The sequence below is a fragment of the Rousettus aegyptiacus genome, unplaced genomic scaffold, assembly GCF_014176215.1.
Source record: "Rousettus aegyptiacus isolate mRouAeg1 unplaced genomic scaffold, mRouAeg1.p scaffold_m13_p_6, whole genome shotgun sequence".
In the NCBI taxonomy this organism is placed as follows: domain Eukaryota; kingdom Metazoa; phylum Chordata; class Mammalia; order Chiroptera; family Pteropodidae; genus Rousettus; species Rousettus aegyptiacus.
The window spans coordinates 92290948-92303670 of NW_023416309.1; positions in this window are offsets into that span (position 1 = coordinate 92290948).

Here is a 12723-nt window from a genome sequence, read left to right on the forward strand (position 1 = left end):
TCTTGCAGCAGTCAGCTGCATTTGTGAGGAAGCCTTGCTAATCTTGCCTGGGCTATCTCACATGTTAGAGGATTGGTTGGTTGTTGCGTGCTCAGATATGTTATTGGCTGTGTTGACAAATTTGACTCAGCTCTGCTCGTTATGTCTCATCCTCCAGAAGGCTTTTCCAGGTATGTTTGCATGGAGAAAGCAGAAAAACAAGAGAGAGCATGGAAACTTATAAGCATTTTTTCAAGCCTTTTGTTATGTCATGTTTGCTAACATCCCATTAACCAAAGCAAATTATATGGCTGGGTCCAGAAAGAGGGATAGGGGACAGAGTGGGACAGCATTGCGAAAATTACATAACACAGGACTTGTGTATAGGGAAAAAGAGAAACTGAGGCCATTTTTTTGACCCATTTTTACAGACATACCATGTTTCTAATGGCATGTCTGATGTTTTCTTATTTGATTTAAAGGATTTCTCTCTACTTTTATATCCAGAATGAAACAATATCCGAAGTCAATAAGAAAAAGAAAAACTCCAACCCTCCACAAAAATAAAAAAGATAGTCAAAAATCTTGAACTGACACTTTTCCAAAGAAAATATCCAAATGGCAAATAAGTATATGAAAAAACAAAAAAAAACACTCAGCATCACTATTTATTTGAGATAGGCAAATTAAAGCCACAACACAATATTATGAAACCACAAGAATGTTGCCCAGAATGAGAAGCAAAAGAAAATTTCACACACTGTTGCTGTAAAATAGTAAACCACTTAGGAAAACTCTTTATTAGTTTCTTATTAAGTTAGACACCTCTCCTACAATCCAACAATTCCACCCCTAGGCATATACCCATAACACAGTAATGTACCCGTCCACAAAAGAAATTGTGCAGAATGTTCATCACAGTGCTATTCCTATTAACTAAAAAAAAAAAAAAAAAATCCAGATGTGCATTAGCAGGAGAAATGGATGAAGAAGTTATGGTATATTTGCACAATAAAATACTACCTGGCAATAAACAGAGTGCAATGCCATGGATGCACCTCCTGTTCAGGGGAAAATAAAGACACAAAAGAAATACATACTGTATGGTTCTATTTGCTCAAAGTTCAAAAAAAAAGCAAAACAATATTTTGTAGTAGAAAGAAAAATAGTGGTTACCTGGTATGGGCTAGAACATGAGAGAAACTTCTGGGGTGATGATCAAACTCAATATCATGATTTAGGAAGCGGCTACATAAGCATATATGACCACTTCTCAAACTTTTTGGTCTCAGGCCCTGTTTACACTCTTGAAATTTATTGTGGACACCAAAGATCCTTTTTGCTAGCATTAGTTACATTCATCAATATTTATGATATCAATTAAAGTACAAATTTTTTAAATATAAAAATTTTAAAATAATAATCAACTCCTTGCATGTAAATGTGTATAACACCCTTTTTAGACAAAATAATTATATCTTCTAAAAAAAAAAAAAGATTGACTTTGTTTCTCTCTTTTCACCCTTAAATTTTAGCTATTGTCTTAAGATAGATATATTTTCTTAGATATGAAAGTGTCTTTATTTTCCTCATTCTGAGAGCTAATGTCAGAAGAAGTTACATTAGTTTTACATAATACTCTTATGGCCTTTGTAAGATGATGATTTCTTACTGTCAACCTATCGACGTAATATATTAGTTTCAGATTTTAAACTATGTCTACAATCTAGGAATTAACCTTACTTAGTTATGCTGTTTTATTTTATTTCTCTGCCTATTTTTTAGGTTTTGTTTTTTTGAGATTTGGATGCAAACATTTTTTTGTATCTATATTTGTAAGATAGATGGTTTCACAATTTTCTTTATTTTGTACTTCTTTCATAATGTTCTCTTTAACATTCAGGCTATATGATCCCAGTAAAATGAATTAGAAAGATTTTCATTTTTAAATGTTCTCAAATGGTTCAGGTACCATGGGGATTTTCTGTCTCTTAAAAACGGAAGAAAATATGTATACAGTTAGCTTCTAGCTGGTGCCTTCATTAATTTTTTTTCTCTTATTTTTTTCATTTGCTTTAATGATAATTGTTATTTTTCATTTCCTAGGTTTTTAGATATTTTGCTCTTCAGAATAAATTTTTATGTGATTAAAATATCTGTCTCTTCCTGTATGCTTTGTTTATTTGCAAATGTGTTTTATATCTGTGACATACACAAATAAATTAATTTTCTTCTCTTAAATGTGTATTAAGTTTAACTTGTTGCAAGTACCACATTTCGACAGGATTAACTAATTTTTCTTATCCCGTGTTCTTAAGGTAGATCTTAAGGTAGTTCTTAATATCACAAACTCCTGATAAAAAAATTTTATTTTTCTGAAAATATTACCAGGTTTGGATTTAATAATTTTTTTTTTTACTGTATACATTTTTACTTTTCTCTCCTCTCTCTCTCTTTATATTTAAAAAGCATATATCTTTGGTTTAGTTACAAAATGGATCAAATATCAATATCACAGTATAATATTTAGACTGTTTTTCCATATTAAAAAAAAAACAGCCAATAGCTTGGAAACTTGTACTTATACAGTCTTAATATTAGGAACTTTGTTTTTTTAGTTTATTGCTGAAGTGAACATGCAACATATCAAATATCGAATTGGGCAGATTTCTAACTAAATTACCCTGTTAGAACGTGCCTAGAGACTCTGTCTTCATTGACTCAGTTCACTGCTACATAAAGTAATACAGTTATACACCAATAAAATAACAGCGTAACAGATGGAAAATCTATTAGTGAGAACATCAGAGACCAAAATACTAGTGCCAGTGGTGCGGTGGGGTGCCAATCTGCAGTCAGACCAATCCTGGGGAAAACAGAATTTCAAATTCTTATGTCAGCCCAAGTGCTGGGTTAAGACAAGCAGGATATTAATATTCAAAAGAAGGAGGAAAATCAAAGCATATTCCAGCAACTTAACAAGAGCTGCAGCTTTGCTAATGTCATTATTGAAATGAAATAAACTCTAAGTGTAGTGTGCTGCCCACCCATGAGGAAATAAGGCAGAATAGGCAGGACTGCTAGAAAAGTAGAGCAGAGATGTTTAGAGAGAGACTTTTGAGTCACACAATGCTAGAAAGCAATCCAATCCCCATCTTTTGCTAGTTGGGTAAGCTCTGGGCATTACCCAACCTATTTAAATAAGGAAGCTAAGAGGTTAGAATTTTGAGTCGCATCCCTGAATTCTCTTTAAAAGGCACCTTGTAACCCTGGTTTGATATATAGCTTTATAAAATGGTTCTTAGCATTTTTAGGAGTTGATGTATACCATTAAAACTACTCTTATAAGTAAGATTCATTGATCGTTTTCCTTAAAATTGCATTGTTTTTATTTGTTTGGTTTAATGAAATGTCAGTGACAATGTTAAAAATAATTTATAGTGATCTGATGACTCTGCTTTTCACTGCAAATGAGAAAAATTCAATCAAGATGTTTTTAAAGAATTTTACTGATGAAGCTAAAGACATTCTAAAAAGAATTTTGGATTCTTATCATGTTGATATAATGCTTAGAGAATAGACATTTTTTCCCCAGTATAAAGAACATAATTTTTACTATTATGCTATCAGAATAGGAAGAAGCACTGAATACATTTTTTGTTTGTTTGAATGAATTAAAAAATAAATGACTTGTTAAGGTGAACAGTTTGTGTGCCCCAGACAAGCTGCAAGAGCTGTACCTGGGATGGTTCTGGTTTGAATAGTGTCCATTACTTGTATTCGATGACTTGTAAAGAGAAGCTAAACCTCAGATGAGCTGATGCTACTGCATTTAGGGATTGTTCAAGACAGATGTATTGCAATTTTACCAATACACATCTTTTCTGGAGAATCTACTCTTGGTATAATGTGTGGGCATTGACGAAACTAATTTTAAATCTAGAGTTCTCATAACAATTTTAAAAACCTTGCAAATCAGGATTTGGAATTTGATAGAGGAAATGCAAAAATACCCCTCTCTGGGTCTGTGCCTTCTTTCAAACCTAACTACCATTTTATTTGGCATGTGAACATTTTTCCATAGCCCCAGAGACTTCTATAGACAAATTTATTAAACTTGTCTTATCCAGAATGTTAACGTTTCTGTAAATCTTCACCATCTGTTGTGCCATCTAATTGCAAATATGGAGCAAACATAATTCATGATTTTATCATAATAAATTTAGATAAATGATTTAAATGAACTTGAATATTCTTTCTTCAAAGCAACATGGATTTTTTCAGCCTTTCATTTCTTCCTAGGAACTGTTGTGAAGTGTTCCTTTCGTAGTACTGTGTCACAAAGGAGTTTTCTTGAAAAAGACACTCTCTTTTCTAGTCCTGCTAGACCACCTCCAGGTGTAACACAGTAAATGAGAAGCCACTAGGTTAAACCAGAGCTGCCCTCTAAGAAACATGAATAATTGAAATTCTTCACATGCATATTTATCTCTTCCTCTTTTCCTGTCAGTCACTCATCAACAGCCACCACTCCAAACATATCTGCCTAGGACGAAAATGCTTTATTTGACCTCCACCTCAGCTGCTTCATTTTAATCCGTAAGTGGATTTTGCACTGCCTATTATATACATATAGTTTCCCACTATATATAATTATACAGATATAAATTCTCATTATCCCAATAAAAAAAGTGACCTTTTAGTTGTCAAAATATTTCCATGACTCTATTATTAAATCAGTAGCTTGTATTAGGTACATTCCTGAAGTTTCTTCTGTCCTTGATTTGATAGTCATATCATTTAATGAGTAGAGCATATGTTTTTTTAAAAAAGTGCTTCCATGGAGTGAACTCTTTATTTAAAAATAAATGGACAATTGGTTTAAACCTCTAAATGAAATTCTAGCCATAGCAGTATAGAGCCACTAAGCCCTTGTGCAATTCAACACAAAATTCCTGAGCCACATTCTCTTGTTCTCCTAATCTTTAAGCTGAATTAGCTTCCATGGTCATCTAATGTCACAGCTGAATCTACATCGTGGGCCATCTTATCTGGGTGATGTTACAGTAGGCTCCTTTTATCCATGGGTTCATTTTCCGTGGTTTTTATAGTCCAAAAATACTGAATGGAAAATTCTAGAAGTAAATAACTGATAAGTTTTAAATAGTGAGCCATTCTGAGTAGCATGATAAAAGCTTGTGCTGTCCTGCTGTATCCCACCCCGGACATGACTTTTTCCTTGGTCCAGCTTATCCACACTGCCTAGGCTCCCCACCCATTAGTCACTTAGCAGCCATCTCAGTTATCAGATTGTTTGTTGCCTTATCACAGTGCTTGTACTCAGCAATCCTTATTTTACTTAATAATGGCCCCAAAGTCCATGAGTAGCAATATTGGCAATTCAGATCTGCCGAAGAGAAGCCATGAAATGCTTCTTTTAAGTAAAAGAGTGAAAGTTCTCAACTTAATAAGGAAAGAAAAAAAATTATATGCCTAAGTTGCTGAGATCTATAGTAAGGATGAGACTTCTAGTCATGAAATTATGCAAAAGGAAAAAGAAATTTGTGTTAGTTCTGCTGTTGCACCGCGAATGGCAAAAGTTATGGCCACAGTGATGACGAGTTCTTAGTTAAGATGGAAAAGGCATTAAATTTGTGGAGAGAAGGCATGAACAGAAAACATTTTCCAATTAATGGCCATTTGTTGTACCAGAAAGCCTTGAGCCCATACAAAGACTCTAGTAAGGGATTCCCCGAAACAGTGACCCCAAAGAAGAGATAGTTACACAGACTCAGGAATAGGTTTGGTATTTTATTGTTTCATATCATCACAAGAAGAAGACAGAAGGATGGGATGTGTGTGATACAATAAGATATTTTGAGTGAGAGACCACATTCACATAGTTTTTTTTTACAGTGTATTGTTATAATTGTTCTAGTTTATTATTAGTTATTGTTAATCTCTTACTATAACTAATTGATAAATTAAACTTTATTGTAGGTATGTATGTAAGGAAAAAATCTAATTTATAAATTAAACTTTATTGTAGGTATGTATGTAAGTTTGGTACTATTTGTGGTTTCAGGCATCCACTGGGAGTCTTGGGACATAATCCCTGCGGATAAGGGAGGACTGCTGTGCTGTCAGTCCTAAGGCCTCTCATTCTCTGTGTTCTCAAAACCTTTAGGCCAGCATTTCAGAAGTAATGACACCCTGCTCAGAATCCCATTCTGTTTTATTCCTTAGAATACGTACAACTAGAGGTGAGATCGTGCCTTTCTGTATTGACATACAGAAAGATGAACAACAAATGCTTGTTGACTTAGTAAATTACATTAATGAAGCAAAGTAAATGTATATTGAGTGAACAAATAAATAGAAAATGTCTCTGTTGAGAAAAGAAAGGCTAAGTTTTCTAAGTGATTTTCTTTTTCTTTTTAAACTGATAAAAGCTAAGACAATGTCAGTTCATCCCATCAGAGTATAAAAAACTTACTTGTAGAAAAAAACTGCTGAAGAAATGTTGGGAAGGGCCACTTTAAAAGCTGGTGGAATTCTTGCCAATATCTTCACCTGGGAGGACGTGCCAATGGCATCCTGTGGGTATGATGATATCATGCTTTGGAAGGCACTACGCAAAGGGCAGGTAAAGACCATTTGGAAGTGCTTGTGATTCTGCTGCACATTGTTTAGACTCAAGCAAATAAATCTACCAGATTTAAATGAATTTTCTTTCAACTTTGAAAACATTCCATTTGAAAATATTCCAAGTCAGTTGATTCATCTAGATATTTTCAGATAAATGTATGTGCAGAACCTGCAGCATCTTATAATGGATCAGATTTTTTTAAAAATCTGTAAGTGTAGTAGAGAGAGAAGGAGAGTAAACGCTTTAAACAAATAGCTCGACATTCAAAGGCATGTGTAGCTTATTGAAGTTTTGACGTATGAGTATAGAATCTATACTTCAGTAATTATTTTTCTAATTCTTCTAATGAGTTATTTTGTTTTATGTAAATAGTTACACTAATAACATTTAATATTCATATTTTTATGAAGTTCTTAGAAAAAGAAGAATAAAGTAAAAAAGCTTGCTCACTCTCCTGTCAGAGTGAGTTCCAAAAAAATCAGCATCCATATTTCCTCTAATCCTGAGCCTTTAATTTTAGCTAACCTTAATCATGCACCAAGTGGCCAGTTTTCACTAAAACTGAGTGTCTTCAACCAGCTCTGTTCAGAGATAAAAACTTGGTCCTTCTTTGTACATTCCTACATGGCTCTGCCTTGCATCCAGTTACCCTCTGCGTTAGAAGTGGAGCACGAAAGGGATGGAGGTTGTTTCTTCTCTTGTTTTTAACCTTGGATATGACAACTGCAATCAGAGTGATCTTTCTTAAACACAATTCTGCTAATGTCCTTCTAGCACTCCTCCAATGGCCCATAAAGAGCTTTATTCAAAAACCTGGGCATCCTCTCTGAACTCTCAAAAGCTGCTGGGGAATTATGTTCTGGCTTTAGCATTTGACCTATCCCCTTATCTTCAAACTATGTGAGTTTAATTTTCTTCTTTGTGGATGTATCATAAACAGAAGTAATAATTACAACACTATGTTTTAGAAAAAGACATTTTATGACATTGAAGGCAAAAGTTATTTATTGCAAGAATATGATGTGATGCATAGATTTGGTCACAGCTAGGTAGACTCCTCTTCCCAAACAGGAAGTCCTCTTTAGTTCTTGTTTCACATTGATGACCCCTGATATTTTCTGATAATAGGTGAAACCATAAGCCAAAAAATAGTACTATTCTGCTTTAGCTATAACCATGTGAGGGAAAGTTGAGTGAGGAGAGGGAATGTAAAGAAATATAAAAAAGGCAGAAGTAAAACAAGAGTTTATAGCTTTGTCTGAATTTATCACAAACACCATTAAAACCTCTACCTAAGTTAAGAATTCAGACATTTCCATTATTATTTAGGTATAAACAGAGTAAGTCCATGAAAATGAAAATCTCAGGCCTTACCTCAGCGGATGTCATCTTCTTCCGGTATCCATAAAGCTGAGTTTAAAAATAACCAATACAGAGTGCAGATTAATAGAAACTATTTATTGAGAAATTTCTATGTGAAAAGACTGTTTTTAATCACAACTGACTACGGGTTTTTACTAGTTTATCTCTAAGGAAGAAGCAAAAGAATATCTTTCAAATAGGTTGCTGTATATCTTCATATATATCAATTTTGGAGCAAACTATATTTTATTTTTATTTTAACTTTGAGCCCATCTGATTATTTCTTTTTGTATAAAATTCTGATCGAAATCAAAACAAACAAAAAATTGTTATGAATGGCTTTCTAAATTGGATATACTTTATCTCATTACTATAGCTAAAGTTTTAGAGACAAGAAGAATAAGGCAATTAGATAAATAAATACCATATATAGTATATTTACTATATAAATATATAATCTACATAAATAGAGAAATAGATAATTTGCTTTAATAAGATAAATTTATATGACTAATCAATGTTTTACTAACTACAGTCTATAATCTTATGGTAAATTATGAAATTAATGAGATAGCACCAGTACCTTTTTGACTGAAAAACTAGAGAAAAAATATGAACGCAGCACACATAGAAAGTTAAGTGTGGCTTCTTGAACCTTTTATTTCATATAGAAGCATGTTTCATATAGAAGTACAAACATATACACACATATATACATATACGTACATATATATGTAGTATATGAATATAATATAAAATGCATTTCTTACTATGAGAGGTGATTAAAGTTTTTGGAAAACTGGGCTGTATAATACAAACGTAAATAAGCTAATTGAAGATTCCAAATATCTGTTCTATTAGAGTAACAAGAAGAAAAGGAAAGAGATTATAAGTGACACTGAATCTTTTTTTACAGATTATGGTTTAACAACCTTTTAGATCTTGATTCTTTCCCTCGAATTATAGTTTTGTATAAAATATATCTAAAATCATCATGGCTATTAACTAAGAATGAAATCTAGAGTTTAATATTAAAGATTCGTTTCACTAGTGAAAATACAATGCTGATACATCAAATTTGCATCCAGACCCAACATGGACAAATTTGTTCTTTTTTACCCACAAACGAAGATTAGTTTTGGACTCAGACAATCATTTCTTAAACCGGTCCCACCAAGAAGAATAAGGTAATAATAGTCTTAAAACAATCAGAATAATTCTACCTCTAATATCAAGGAAAAGGCAGCCAATGAGAATAACAGGGGGAGGCAAGAATGGAAAGGTCATGCAAAGATAAATAAAGAGCAAGAGCAGAACCATTTTTTCAGGTGTTGAATCCATCCTTCCCCGACCTTTCCAGGTTAGAGAAGCAGCCTTAGAACCTAATTTACCTTATCAGGGAAAAGAGTAATAAGGGAGAACTTGAAGAACTAGGATTAAACATAGAACCCATTGGCACTATACACTTCCAATTGCTGAGTTGGGATTGCTAATAGGAAGGTGTGCCCTGCTCAGGTGACCTCCCAACTCCAGCCTCATTGAAGAACAAATGTCCTGAGGAACACTGATCTACTGAGGAACCCAGGCCTTTTACTCCTCTCCTCATAGAGTTAAAATTTTAACCACAATCACAATGGCTAAAAAACATCATTGTCTTATGACCCTTGTTTCAATTCACACTTTCAAAAAATTAACTAGGAGGAGAATCAACCTTCTTTCCTGTCTTCCTTCTTTGACTTTTAAATAGATTTATGCTTAAAAAGATTAATTAGTAGAAGTGCCAACTATGATCTTACCCTAATTGGAGGTGTTCCGGTGCTATAGTTTCATAGTTTGAGTTTCGTGAATTGATTTCTTCCTTGTGGTTAGTTTACTTTACCTGAGCTTTCTCTTGCCTTCTACTCTTCTCGGCTGAATAATTTCAAAGAGCAATTATCTTTCATGTGCAAAAGCTAAATACTTCTTTGATTTGGGGAACTCTAAAATATTTACTGAGCTACTCTCAAGTACTTGCAGAGCTAGAATATGTATTTTGGGGAGAAAAAAAATTTTTTTTAAGTCTTTTCTTTTGTACCTCTTATGATACTTTCCTGGTATGTTACAAACACTTTATTGGCACATAAGTGTCAGTTGTTATTATAAAAGGCTGTTCTGAAAAACTCTGAAAATCATTTAAAGACCAATATCTGTTAGAGTAAAAAGAGGATAGGAAATTATGAGGAGGTGATTCACAAAGAGTTTGAGTTGTCTTCCTTTTGAAATAAAAAAAAGAGAGAGAGAGAGATTTCAAACTTAAAAAAAATATTAAAAGTAAAATAATAGACAACTATGAGTTGCAAAGAAATAAAACAGATTTTAACACGTTAATATATTAACCTCGGATCTCCTATCCTCTTTGTCTTTATTTCTGTGTGTGTTTACCTTTAATATGCATGTCTCTTTCCCCATCCCCACCATAGTCATCCTCACGTAACTTCTTCTCAAGGAGTAACTTCTATCACAAGATTAAAGTACTTCCTTCTAGGCATGCTTTTTTTTTTTTTCTTTTCTTAAATAGTTACATAATTTTCTTGGCTTCAGTGTTCTTTCTAAAAGTGCATGTATTAAACTTACAGAGTTATCGTGAGAATTAAATAAATTAATACATATAAAATGCTTGCAACAGTGCTCGAAACATATTATATAGCCGAGAAATTTAGTTATCTAGTAAGTCGTTAGTTAGCTACCAACAACAGTGTCCACAAACAGAATATATGATTCTTTAAACATGTTTTAAATTAAATCATGTTAAGTACTATGGAACTGATGATAGTTATTTGATCCTTAAAAAAAGCAATTTCATGTAATTCAACCTACTATATAATGTTTTCATTTGTATATCTGTTGCATTGCATATAACTTTTCAAATACAGTTATTTTAAAAATTGTTAATAATTATATCTGCATGATTAATATTTACCACTTGACATAATCATATTTTGTCATCATGTAGCAATTTATTTAGACTTTTTCAACTGAGATTTGCTATATTACTTCCACATTTTTACCCTTATAAATGGTGTAGGGATACACATGGTTGTATATGCTTCCTTATCCATGAATTAGTCCATGTAAAATAAAACTTAAAAGTGGAATTTTTAGGTTGAATGGTATGCATGTCTATCACTTCCCTAGGAATGAGAAATTATTTGCCAATGTGGTTGAATCAATATACATTCTCATTAGTAATGTATTCGTAGCTTCACATCCTCAAAAGCAAAGAGGCTTATTTATTCAGCAAACTGAATAGCTCTGAATTAGATCTCACGTTTGTGTTAATTTACATTTTCATGATTACTAGCGAGGTTGAACATATTTTCATAAATTTATTTTCCATTTAGATTTTCTCCTCTGTGAATATTTTGCTGTATTACACCCACTTATTTTATGCGTTTATTTACCTTTTATTTAAAATTTGTGGGAGGATTTTTCTATTTCCTACATTACTTCTTTTCCAGTCATATGTACTGCAATTAACTTTACTAGTCTAATATTTGTCTTTACACTATGTTTATGATATCTTTTTATTCAAACAGAAATCTTTAATATAAACAGACAATGTATTGGTCATTTCCATGGTGATCTGCACTTGCTGTGTCTTATTTAAGAAACACTGCCTTACTCAATGTCATAAATATATTCTCCTGTGTTTTATGCTAAGAGTTTTAAGTGTTTGCCTATTTATTCTGACTTATAAACAAGAAGACCATCATATAACTTTTTGAACAAGCAAAGCTAACTTTACTACCCCTATTATGATAAGGGAAAAGGCCATTTTGGCAGAGTCCTAAAGGTGTCCTGGAAAAAGGTCACCAGGGAAAGCTGTTTCCAGAACAGAGCTGTAACTAGGATCAAATGAAAATGCTAGAAATGAAAAACACAGTGCAGAACACCTGAGATCTAGACCTAGGATCTGAAAAGTAGTGGATTTGTTAAGGAATAGAATTGATTTATGTTAGGCAAGTTTTGAAGTCAACGTCATAGATTATGAATGCTCTTTATTACTTATGCACTCATAGATTTCTGTCTGATATTATATTATTTCTGTCTAAAGAAATATCTTTAATATCACTTGAAGAATAGTTGAGCTGGCAATCAATCCCTCATTATTTTTCTGAGAAAGACTTTATTTCTCTTTAATTAAGAAAAAGACAGTTTTACTGGGTATAGAGTTTGGGGCTGACATATTTTTCTTTTGGCACTTTAAAGATGATATTTCTTTTTCTTTTAGCTTGCATGTTTTCTAAAGAGAAGTCTGTTTTGATTCTTATCTCTCTTCATTTGTAATTCCCTTCACTCTTGAATGCTTTGTGCTTTTTTTTTTTCTTCCTGTACTCCTTTTTTATCTTTGTTCTTAAGTTTGGATAATTTCTATTTACCTGTCTTCAAGTTCCCTAATTCTTTACTTGGCTGTTTACTGGTAAGTCTTTCAAAAGAATTCCGTATGCTGTTATTTCATTCTCGTGTTTTTATTTTTTTTTTAATAATTTCAATTTTTCTTCTAAAACTATCCATCTCACCTAGCATGTTTCACAACTTTCTTATAAGAACTTTTAACATTTTAATCATAATTTAAATTTGTAGTTTCAATATCTGTCATATGTGCGGATATGGTTTTAAAAATTTCTTTGTCTCTTAGTTGTATGTTTTTTATGGATTTTTTTTGAAAACCAGACTACTCTGAAGGACAGTAG